The sequence below is a fragment of the Rhinatrema bivittatum genome, chromosome 1 (assembly GCF_901001135.1).
Source record: "Rhinatrema bivittatum chromosome 1, aRhiBiv1.1, whole genome shotgun sequence".
NCBI classification, from domain to species: Eukaryota; Metazoa; Chordata; class Amphibia; order Gymnophiona; family Rhinatrematidae; genus Rhinatrema; species Rhinatrema bivittatum.
Window position 1 is genome coordinate 30,477,846 of NC_042615.1, and position 13,196 is coordinate 30,491,041.

Genomic DNA, 13,196 nt, shown 5'->3' on the forward strand with positions numbered 1-13,196 from the left:
TGATATCAATATAATCTTCTCAGCTCCCAAGTTAATCTTTACACCTGTCACTCCAAAGCGCAATACTACACTGGCAATTATAAATGCGGTCACTTATTATCCTCTTACCTTAAAAAGAAATCTAAGAAAAAATGCATCGTCAAGATCTTGTCCTCTTCTAATGAGCTGCTGACTAATGAAGCTTACATCCTGCATCCTTTCCGAGACTTCTATGCTACTTTATATCAGTCGTAAGTTTCTTTCTCTCAAACCTCGCTGCAAAATGTTTTCTCTACCATAGTTCATCCTACTTTGACACCTGATCAGATGGATACATTGGATGAACTGATTTCTTCTGGGGAAATTGCAAATGCTATTTCTTCTCTTGCTCCTAAGATAGCTCCTGGACCTGATGGATTTACCTCAAACTTTTATCAGGCATTCAAGAAGACCCTTGTTTCTCATTTACATGATTATTCATTTTTCTTCTTTTCTTTCTCAAGGTGCCTCTCCTTCTTCTTTCATGCAAGCTTGTATAGTTGTGCTTCCAAAGCCAGGTAGAGATGAGACACATCCAGCTAATTATAGACCAATTTCTTTATTGAATACTGATTATAAGATATTCACTAAAATTCTGGCTACTAGACTCTCCCAAGTTTTAGGTATATTGATTAATCCGGATCAATCTGGATTCATCAAACATCACCTTATAGCCAATAATACCCGTCTCTTTTTGCATATCCAACAGGCTGTCTTTTCTGCTCCAGCTCCGGCAGTTGCAGTCTCTTTGGATGTGGAAAAAGCTTTCGACCGGTTGAGTGGCCTTTTCTATTTGCTACCCTTCAGTGGTATGGTCTCGTTCCAAAATTTGTAGCTTGGATACAATTTTTATATACTTCTCCCACAGCTTTTCTTTATATTAATCAACAGATGTCTCCCTCTTTTCCATTATATAGGGGGCACTCGTCAAGGCTGCCCTCTTTTCCCGCTTCTATTTAATCTGGCTTTGGAACCATTGCTTTCGGCTATAAGACAAACTGCTATCAATCAAGGTATACAAATCGGTTCCGAAATTTTTAAGTTATCTGCATATGCTGATGTTGTCCTTCTGTTCTTACTGGATCCTTCCAAGTCACCCACATATATTTGACCTCATTTCAGCTTATTCTTCTATATCTGGATATAAGATTAATTGACATAAAACTGAACTCCTTCTCCTGAACTATTCCACCTCTACAACTGACCTCACACAATTCCCTATCCAGAAAGTGACACATGGCTTGAAATATCTAGGGATCAGATTTTTTACAGATCCAGCGGTAACAATAGCTCATGGTGAATCCAATATTTTGCAAAACTTAAAAGATCTAATATTAAAATGGTCACCCCCATATCTCACCTGGTGAGGCAAATTAGACACTATAAAAATGGTCCTTGCGCCCAAAATCACTCTGTCCATGCTACCCATTTTTTTTCTCTACAGATTTTTACAAGCAGATTGATAGATTGCTAGTTAAATTTCTTTGGCAAAATAAAGCATCCCAAATTGCCCTCTCTAAATTAAAAGCTGCCAGAAATAGAGGTGGAATTAATTTTCCTGACTTCTAAGCTTATCATCAGGCATTTATTTTGCAACAAGGATATCATTATTTTAAGGTAGACCAGATACATAAAGAACAACCTCATTGGGTATCAATAGAATAATATTGTATAGCTCCCTTTCCACAGTATTGTTTCCCCGGTATGACTCTTCCATCTCGGATTTCTGCCAATCTCAAATTAAGGTCCTTGCACAGAGCTTTCACAGAATTGGACTTGCTTAAACCAGCTCACACTCCTTCTTGGCACATGTCAAACCTAGCTCCTATTTGGTACAATCCTTTAATTATGATTGGGGGTCATCCCCTTCATTGGCCCTTATGGCAAGGGAAGAATATTTGGTTACTATCCTCTGTCCTACCATCCTGCCACTATTTGCCATTCAATCAAATGAAAGCTTTCTTCAATTTACCTATTACTCAATTTTATGCCTGGTAACAGCTAAGGACTGCCTTGTAAGATACTGTCTTATCTCAATTTTCTCTTGATAAGTCCCCTTATCTTTTGACCTTTTATCAAGAATATGGGAACAAAGGTCATCTTGCCTCTCACCTATACAAGCTCATTAAAAGCTTTTCAGTACAGCTCCCTATGCAGTCTTTACAGCCGGTATGGTACTTAGATCTTGGTCTGGAACCTATTCTTCCATGTGGGAATATATATGGATGACTTCTATTCGCATCTCGCTCTCTTCCAGTTTGTTACAGACTTCCTTTTTTATCACGCACAGAGCAGTTTGGACTCCTTGGAAGCTTCACAGGGCGGGTCTCATATCTTCCCATGCTTGCTGGTCCTGTTCAGCTGCCAAGGCCACACTGAGTCATGTGCTCTTCTCTTGCCCTTATGTGAATAGATTTTGGCAACAGCTCTGGGCTACAGCCTCCTTAATTTTGAAGTTGGTTAAGACCATTTCTTACTCAATATTAATATTAAAAAGAACTGATCAATCCATACAACTTCCCCTCCCTCATCATAAATTACTAGATGTTTTCTTAACAATTACCCAACATAATATCATGTCCAACTGGAAGTGTAGCGAGTTGCTATCTGAACATATATGGTGGAATACTGTATGTTTATATTCTAAATATGAGAAGGCAATGGCAATTAAATTTGGTAAAGCTTGTGTGTCTGAGGGAGTCTGTGAAAGAAAGCAGGAACTTATGTGTGTGTGTGTGTGTGTGTGTGTGTGTGTGTGTGTGAGGGAAGGAGGAAGGAAAGAAACCAGAAGAAAAAGAACTAGAAGATAGACCCTAAAAAGGAATTAGCAAATAACCGATAAGGAAAAAGTGGGAAAAAAGAGACTGGGACCAACTAATTAGAAAAATACAAACATCAGACAACAAAGGTAAAAAAAATATATTGGAGATTTTAGCAATTAGAATATGCCATCTTAGGGAATGTGCATTTCTTATTTTGCCCTTTCTTCAATATTCCACTGTTCAGAGATAGTTTCTCAGGCTTTCTATTTTAGTTTTGTCTGCATGTTTCTGTTTCTAATTTGGAGTCTCTTATTTCTTTATTAGGTAAGGATCAGTCTCTGTTTTGCCTGTGTGTGATGTATTAATGTTTTAGGGCCTGGTGTAGTATTTGCATTGCTGCATTTTTATAAGGTTGCTGTTATTTGAATCCTGAGAATCAATGCTTTGACTGTATGATATAGCAAGGTTCTAGATATCTCCTTTTTTGCAGGAGTTTGTGCTATTTCACAAAATGTTTAGCAATAGAGGAATATCTTTTGCTGAGGTGACACCAGAATTTGAATTTTATTTTTCATGTTGGTTGTTAGGGATGTGAATCGTTTTTTGATGATTTAAAATATCGTCCGATATATTTTAAATTGTCAAAAATCGTTAGAGCCGCGATACAATAACAATTCCCCCGATTTATCGTCAAAAAATTGTAAATCGGGGGAAGGGGGAGGGCGGGAAAACCTGCACACTAAAACTACCCTAAAACCCACCCCGACCCTTTAAAATAAATCCCCCACCCTCCCGAACCCCCCCAAAATGCCTTAAATTATCTGGGGTCCAGAGGGAGGGTCCCGGTGTGATCTTTTACTCTCGGGCCGCCGGCGCCATTTTGTTTTTTTGTCCCCCGATGTCAGGAGCATAGGAGATCGCTCCCGGACCCCCGCTGGACCCCCAGGGACTTTTGGCCAGCTTGGGGGGGCCTCCTGACCCCCCCAAGCTGGCCAAAAGTCATTGCCGTGGCTCAGTCTGGTTTAATTTCACAATGCGCATTAGCTCTGCTCCGGCCGTCCCAACTCCCTCCCCCCCTTCCCCGGCGGTGGACGGACTGGCTCGGTGACTCTTCTACCCTTTCCTCCTCCTATGTGTAACTGTCTGGCAGTCCTTACTCCCTCCCCCTTCCCCAGCGGCGGAGGAACGGGCTGAGTCGTTTCTTGGAGCGGCGACACATCTGCCCTTTCCTCCTCCCCTCTGTGACACCCAGCATGTAGCGCAGAGCTCTATGGTCCGCACATGCACGGTAGAGCTGCTCTCTATTGCGCATTTGCGGTCCATCGGTCAGAGCCCATTTATATTGTAGATAGCGTGTGTTGCTTTTATGTCCAACAGATGGCGCTGTTTTTTCCAAAAAGCATGTTTTTACCTGTCACAGGTGTGACATCTATATAATATAGGTATATAAAAACACACGAGTATTCGAATGCAATGTTGTATCAAAATTTCAAAGCAATCGGTGAAGAACTTTCGGAGATTTAAGATTTTGAACAAACAAACAAACATTTACATTTTTATTTATATAGATTAGTTGGATCTGTATGTTTTCTTTGCTTTTTACATGATATACTTGAGCATTTATAAACTGCAATAAATATAAATTAAATTAATACAGATTAATAAGGAATTTTTAATGCTGGAAAGTGCTTGAAATAATTAAGGTAAAATGTTTTAAAGTTTCATGCATGATGCATAATGGCTGTTGCAAACTACTTAGAAAGCCATTGTAGGGTGCAGTATATGGCTTTATTTATTAATAAGAATACAACTAGTAGAACTCAGATCTACATAAGATTTGCCATACTGGGTCAGACCAAGAATCCATCAAAACCAGTATCCTGTTTCCAACAGTGGCCAATCCAAGTGCCTGGCAAGTACCCAAGCATTAAATAAATCTCAATCTACTATTGCTTATTAATTAATAGCAGTTTATTGATTTTTCCTCTAGGAAACTATCCAAACATGTTGTAAACCCATTTCCACTAACTGTTGTAGCCACATCCTCTGGCAATTAATTCCAGAGCTTAACCTTGCGCTGAGTGAAAATGAATTTTCTTTGATTTGTTTTAAATGAGCTACTTGCTAACTTCATGGAGTGCCCCCTAGTCCTTATATTATCTGAGAGAGTAAATAACCAATTTACATTAACACTTTCAAGCCCTTTCATGATTTTGTAGACATATATCATATCCCCCCCACAGTTGTTTCTTCGCCAAACTGAACAGCCCTAACTTCCTTAGCCTTACCTCATAGGACAGCTGATCAATGGCACTTATCATTTTGGTTGATCATCTCTGCACTTTCTCCAGTGCAAGTATATCGTTATTGAGATGCGGTGATCAGAATTGCTCTCAGTATTCAAGATGGAGCGATATAGAGGAATTATGACATTCATCACTTTATTTGCCATTCCCTTCTTAATTCCTATCATTCTGTTTGCTTTTTTGACTGCTGCAGCACACTGAGCCGATGATTTCAATGTATTTTCCACTATGACGCCTAGATCTCTTTCCTGGGTGGTAACTCCTAAGACAGAATCTAACATTGTGTAACTACAGCAAGGTTTATTTTTCCCTGTATGCATCCCTCTGCACTTGTCCACATTAAATTTCATCTGCTATTTGGAAACTAGGGATGTGCAGAGCAAAATTTTATGTTCATATTTTTTATGTCCGAAAGGGGGTCCCACTTGCGGCCAATATGGACATAAAAAAAATCCAATGAGTTGGGTATATGTACATATGTGCAAAAAAAAAATTTAAACCCCCTCACCCTCCTTAATCCCCCCCCCAGACTTACCACAACTCCCTGGTGATCGAGCGAGGAGTGAGGACGTCATTTCTGCAATCCTTGGCGAGAAGCATGTGACGTCGGTGGCACGTCGAGTGACGCGGCGTCACGTGATTCCCAGCAAGTTCGCGCCGGACGGCTCGTTCGGCCCAAAAAGAACTTTTGGCCAGCTTGGGGGGGTCAGGAGGCCCCCCCAAGCTGGCCAAAAGTTCTTTTTGGGCCGAACGAGCCGTCCGGCGCGAACTCGCCGGGAATCACGTGGCGCCGCGTCACTCAGACGCGACGTCACATGATTCCCGGCAAGTTCGCGCCGGACGGCTCGTTCGGCCCAAAAAGAACTTTTGGCCAGCTTGGGGGGGCCTCCTGACCCCCTCAAGCTGGCCAAAAGTTCTTTTTGGGCCGAACGAGCTGTCCGGCGCGAACGAGCCGGGAATCACGTGACGCCGGCGTCACTCGACGTGCCGCCGACGTCACATGCTTCTCGCCAAGGATTGCAGAAATGGCGTCCTCACTCCTCGCTCCATCACCAGGGAGTTGTGGTAAGTCGGGGGGGGGGATTAAGGAGGGTGAGGGGGTTTATATTTTTATTTTGGCTCAACAATCGCGATTTCCCACATATCGAACATATCTATGTTCGATATGTGGGAAATCCGATCGTTTATGTCGAATCAATTTTTTAAGTAAAAAAAAAATATGAGTTGCGTTTTACTAATGCGGTCAATCCGAATGCACACCCCTATTGGAAACCCAATCTTCCAGTCTCACAATGTACTCCTGCAATTCTTAACAATCCGCTTGAGATTTAACTACTCTGCATAATTTTGTGTCATCTGCAAATTTGATCACCTCACTCATTGTACCCCTTTTCTTGATAATTTATAAATATATTAAAAAGTACCAGTCCAAATACAGATCCCTGAGGCAATCCACTGTTTACCTTTTTCCATTGTGAAAACAGACCATTTAATCCTATTCTCTCTTTCCTGTCTTTTAACCAGCTTGCAATTCACAAAAGGATATCACCTCCTATCTCATGCCTTTTTAGTTTCCTTTGAAGCCTCTTATGTTGGAATTTGCCTTCTGAAAATCCAAATACACCACATCTACTGGTTCACCTTTGTCGACATGTTTATTCACCCCTTTAAAATATGTAGATTTGTGAGGCAATACTTCCCATGAGTAAATCCATGCTGGCTGTGTCCCATTAAACCATTTTATTTTTTAGTTGAAATGTAATCGTTGGATGTAATTGTATATTTGTTTAATTGTTCAATCTGTTTGATGTAATTTTCTGATCCTTGTTCTGTGTAAACCGAAGTGGTATGCACTAGTGCATGAACTCCGGTATATAAAAGCCTTTAAATAAATAAATAAATATTTTTATTGAGATTGTACAATTTACAAAAATAAACAACAGGCCAACCGAATAATCAACAAATACACAGTACATAGCATGTGATCTGTCATTACAATGCACATAGTCAGACAATAAGAATATGATAGGAAAGAATACGAGAGCAAGGAAAGACAGAAGAGAAAAACTAGAAAAGAGGTAGAAGAAAGAGAGAAAATAAAAAGGAAAGAAAATAAGAAAGAAAAGGGGAGTTATACATGCAAATGAGTAACACATCATCTGAGGAATGAGCACAGTCCACAATAGCAGAATAGTTATAACAAAGCTATATAGTCGTCTAAAGGCTTCCACACCTGTGGCCATTTAGTAAGTTAAGACTTAAGATTATGATTTTGAATTGTATGAAGAAGATAGAAATATAAATTCTGTGATAATAGTGTAACGATAATTGATTGTAATTTTAATGATGTAAATGGATGAAAAAGTATGAATGTGATAGTTTTTATTTGTTTAGATAGGGATTTGTGTATTTATATGAATACACATTGTTGTATTTAACATTATATTTTCTCTATGAGTAGGGTCACTACCATACACTCACACACAAGCTCTCACTCTTACATGCTCTACCACAAACATAATCTCTCACTCTCATTCCCTGGCTCCCAGTTTCACACACACACAGATGCATACCCAGTTTCCCATTCTTATACACACACACCCAAGCACCCATTCTTACCCACAGACTGATGTACACTCAGGTTCCCAATCTCATTCACATATACACATGCCCAGGCTCCCATTCTCACCCCCCACACACCCCCAGGTTCCCATTCTAATCCACATACACACCCAGATTCCCATTCTCACCCACACACACACATACCCAGGCTCTCATTCTCACTCATTCCCTGGCTCCCAGTTTCACACACACACAGATGCATACCCAGGTTCCCATTCTTATACACACATTCTTATACATAAATTCTTATACACAGCTCCTATTCCATTCTTACCCACAGACTGATGCACACTCAGGTTCTCAATCTCATTCACATATACACATGCCCAGGCTCCCATTCTCACCCCCCACATACCCCCATGTTCCCATTCTAATCCACATACACACCCGGATTCCCATTCTCACCCACACACACACATACCCAGGCTCTCGTTCTCACTCACATATGCACCCAGGCTCTCATTCTCACCCAAACACCCCCCCCCCAAGCTCCTATTCTAATCCACCCACAGACACACAAGGTCTTTTCATTAGGCATAGCCAAACTCCTACTTCTGCTGCTGCGGGGCTGGGATCCCACGAAAGCTTTATAGCACCAGTCCTCTTCTTCACCATCGTGGGATGGGTTCCCATGACGGCCTTGCTGCTCTAGTCTTTTTCTTTGCTTTCACAGGTATGGCATTGCATCTCCAGTCTTTGGCGGGATGGGATCCAGTAATATCATTGCTGCTCTGAGGTCAGACAGTCATGGTTGAGTGGGCCTACCCAGGCCCAGCCTTAGCTATGCCACTGCTGGGACGTACATCCCTTGTGATTTCTTAATGTATAATCCCCTCAAAAAGAATGTCATTTATTTATTTATTTATTTATTTATAGATTCTTTTATACCGCGGTACGTATAGACATACATCACCTCGGTTTACAGTGAAACAATAAATTAGCAACAGGCTTTACATGTAACAGTTTAAAAAACAGTCATATTCTCAACTTTTGTTTTTAATTTTGTTGTGAAAATGTTCACATTCAGTTTTTAAATTCCGAGTCCCACCAGAATAGAACAGGTACATTCCACATCCCTGAACATTGAATTATTTTTTAAGTATACATTCACTTCTTCCTTACTTTTGTCTCTGCATTTTTTTATTTTAAAAATCCCATTCACTGTCTTACTTACTCATACTTTAACAATATTACTCTTACTGGATTCCTCTATGAACTCCGCAAAGTGGTATGAGTCTGGCCATTAATATTGCTTAATTAGAAATGTAGGGAAGTGTTGTTTTTTCTACCTAAAAGGAGTGTATCAATTGATTGGAGAGGTTCTGAGAGGAAATTAGTGAGAGAGGTTTGGGGTTCCCCCCCCATGTGGTCACAGCAAATGGTGTGACTTAGCTGTTTATCATCCCAAAGCACCATCTGTCTTCATGGGTTTTTAGTTACAGTTACAAGCTGATAGGAGCCCTCTGTCTCCTGCTTGCTAATTTTTCCTGATTTATGGGAAAGGAGTAAGAAAGTCTTCCCATTTAGGGGACAGCCACCTGCTGACTCTTTTGTCCAGCCTTTAAGCTTGCTTTTGACTTTTTAAATACATCTTTGAGAATCCCCTGTGAGAGCCGATCCCCCTTGCCGCAGTAGATTGGGCCATCCCTGTATTTGAGGATGGACTTAGGGTAATGAAGACTTGCAGCGTGCTGTATCTCCTTCAGAGGAGAGACCTGACAGTGGCCTGATACAGAAGAAACATATTTTGCATTATTTCCTCCTGTTTGGTGGGAAGGGAGTTTTATTCCACCCTTCCTGCTTCTTGATTGATTTTTCCTTTTTTTGGATTCAAAGAATGTCTTTGTTCCACTGGGATTCAGTAACCAAACCACTGGGAGAGTGGAGTCTTTCATTCTGAAAGAAACAGAGCTGTGGAGGAATTCATCTGGAGGAGGGGATCCCGTCCAAGGACAACTACAGGAAGGAAACTAAAGGATACAATATAAAGAGCGGGAAGTACTAAAGATACAGTTTTCGATTGGTGGAGGACGGAACTAACTTCAGTCTGATAATTCTGGAGAATTGTGAGTAATTGGGAAGAAGAAGGAATTCAGTGAAAATAAAGTGCTAGCAATTAAAGTAGACTTTGCTAAAGAAGTGGAGTCATAAGCTTATTAAATCTGTCTGCTGCTTTATTATTTATTGACTTTGATTGAAATCCGAATTGGAGCTGTAAATATTATCAAGTCATTTATTTATTTATGTATTTAGACATTTTATGTACTGCTGTTCCAAGTGAAGATCACAATGGTTTACATCATGATATCAATATTATAGGTACCAATTACATTCACTTGATGTGTTCATATATGAAACATTTTAGGTGAAAAACACATAGATTGACTAAGGCGACCGAGGGAGGAGAGATATAAAGGGATGAGGAAGCACTTATAATAAAAGGTGCTAGCAACAAAAGATGCTGGAGGGATATAAAGAAGGGGGTTTAGAGAAGATGTTTCCAATATATTTATTTAGGTTGGAAAGAAAGTGTTGATGAGTTCTTTAGTTGGGTTCATCGAATCAACTATCAGTAGAGGATTTGGAAACCACTACTCTTCTCATGTATGTTTATTAGAATTGATAGCTACCAGTGTTGTGCACAAGGGATGGAAATGGTTTATTGCAAAAGGGAACTGGGTATAAGAACTATTGTTTATCCCCGCACTGGAATCTTGGGACTCAGAGGGTGAAGCAGGGACTGAGATGCAGTGAAGGAGTGCAGTGCAGAAAGAGTCTGTCCCTTTTCTTTTTCCTATGTGTCTTTGGGTAGAAGTAAAAGGATCCGTCCGGCCCAGGGGTTAAAGAAATTTTAAATATGGCTTATAAACTTTCAGGGAACACAGACATGTCACAGCCTCCAGAATCCCTCTACTAACCTGTTCACTAATAAACACCATGGCTCTAGGCCCGAAGCTGTTTAGGTGCAGCAAAACTTGTACCTGTGAAAATGCAAATCACAGAGGACCCATCACAGAGGACCCAATGATATACATGGAACTCTTGTGCTGCCTGTGATTGATTCTTCCCCTTTTATCCCATAGACTTCTATTGACTTAAGTCACTTCCTGTGTCTCATCATCAGACTTTAGTTTCTAAAACATTTTAAAACCCTCATTTTGAAATAAAAATTACAGAAGGGTCTTACCTGATGCTTCCTCTTATCTAGCCTGGCGTTCGTTTAATTACTTTTTTTCTGGCTTCCTCCATGGTCATTTCAGTTGATGAAACCCTGTGGTGACATCACTTCCTGTCCCTTCTCACTGCCACACTCAAGCTGATTCAAAGAAAATAACAACAGCCATAGCCTTCCCAATGCTCTTATTTTTTCCCTGGAGCCTTGTTATCATTTTAAACTAGAAGCAGGTACTGACTCTCACTTGCAATGCTTCTCTCCCCTCCTCTTGCTGCCTCCATCTTTTTACAATGGGCTGCATGGACTTTCCTCACTTTCACTTCCAGCCCTCCATATGTTTCCAGACTTCAGGCAGCAATCAAAGAGATTAAAATATTACAGGCACAGTGGGAGGCTGCCTTTGTCTCAACCTAGCTTGATGGACTTGCTACCTGTGTAACATCAAGTTAGGTTGAGAGAACATTGTACAAATCTCATCTTTGTGTGAGTTTCCTCACTCTGAAAGACATCAAATCTTCACAAGAGAGCACTGTTCTGTTCATACATCTTACTCTGCATGTCAAAGTGGCCCCTAACCCCTACACTACTACTTAAATCTCAACTCGAGTTATTAGGTGGGTCTCCTATTACTCTCTCTCTCTCTCTCTCCCTCTCTCTCTCTTCAAACACTGTGATAAATAGACTATTATCATAAAACACACCCCTCTTCCTTTTGCATGCAATAGGTTTTTCATTTTTTCATTTCATAAAATTTATTGATCGCCTAACACAAAGTAGGCCTAGGCGATGAACAAAAATACATACATAGTAAAAACAATAATAAACATACACTTCAGACAAAAATGTGTGTTTCATAGAAACTGGAGAAAAGTACTACCAAATACTGGTATCTATGTCCCTAGATCAAGTTGTTTATTCGTCAGTTGACATTAACGAGAACTCATAGCAATTACTCTACTCACATTATTCTCATTTTTCTAATAACCATGTTCTCACATTCTTTTCTCTGATAACTGAATTACAAATACTTCAGGCTATTACATATCATAAGCACGATGAAGTTTGATGAATCTAGCCCTACGTTATCTGGATAACTTTAGAATTTCCTCAGAGCAGGTCTAAAGTGATCCTGCCTTGTGTGGCCAGATAACTTATCGCTTAACCAGATATCTTCAAAATATATCTGATTAAGTGGCACTATGAAGGTTTTTTTTTTTTTAAAGTGTGACCATGGGGTCTTCCAGCCCAATTTCCACTCCTTCCACCATAAAACTTTAAAAATATTGCTCATTGAGCGCCCCCCCCCCTCCCAAACCTTCTGAAGGGCTTGCCCCCCTCCTGCAACCTTTTCCTACTCCATCCATTCAACCCGCCCACACAATACTTGAATCATGCTCTTGTTTGCTGGCCCGGGATCATAGTGCGCTGTGATCCCAGGTGTCTCCAGGGTTTCTTTGGGCAGCTGTGCTAGACGCGTAAGCTTCAGCATGCCACCTAACCAGATGTCTTTTGATATTTTACCAGGTTAGAAGCTTGGGTTTCCTCTTGGACTCCAGACTTGCCTCTAAGCTGCATTCTTCCAGTTGCACTAATCTCAATTATTGCAATGCTATATGCGTCGGATGACCCAAGAAACTCAACCACCACCTACAGCTTATTTAAAACACCGCTGCCAGAAAATATGGCCATATCACCTCTCTCCTCAAAGCCCTACGCTGGCTCCCTATACATTACCTAGTAGGGATGTGAATTGTTTTTTGACGATTTAAAACAATCATCAGATATATTTTAAATCGTCAAAAATTGTTAGAGCCGCGATACAATAGCAATTCCCCCGATTTATCGTCAAAAAATCGTAAATCAGGGGAGGGCAGGAAAACCGGCACACCAAAACAACCCTAAAACCCACCCTGACCCTTTAAAACAAATCCCCCCCCCTCCCGAAGCCGACATAGTGAGGGCAAAATGGCGCGGGCCGTATTGCCAATATTCAAAATGGTGCCGGCGCTACTTTTGCCCTCACTATGTTGACCTAGTGAGGGCAAAAGTAGCGCCGGCGCCATTTTGAATATTGGCAATACGGCCCGCGTGCAGGAGGTCGCTCCCGGACCCCCGCTGGACTTTTGGCAAGTCTTGTGGGGGTTAGGAGGCCACCCCAAGCTGGCCAAAAGTCCCTGAGGGTCTAGCGGGGGTCCGGGAGCGATCTCCTGCACTCGTGACGTCGGGTGACAGGAGCCAAAATGGCGCCGGCGCTACCTTTGCCCTGTCATATGGTAAGGGCAAAGGGCCACCGGCGCCATTTCTATTAACGCA

At 41.1% G+C, this 13,196-nt stretch overlaps 1 long non-coding RNA gene across 1 annotated transcript in view; it reads left to right on the forward strand.

Annotated features, from left to right (window-relative positions):
* Positions 1-9,551: 9,551 nt before the first annotated feature.
* Positions 9,552-13,196, forward strand: part of LOC115079840 — a 59,359-nt gene continuing 55,714 nt past the window's right edge. The window contains exon 1 of the long non-coding RNA XR_003853397.1: positions 9,552-9,774. This is a non-coding gene — a long non-coding RNA (uncharacterized LOC115079840). The remainder of the gene's footprint in view (positions 9,775-13,196) is intronic.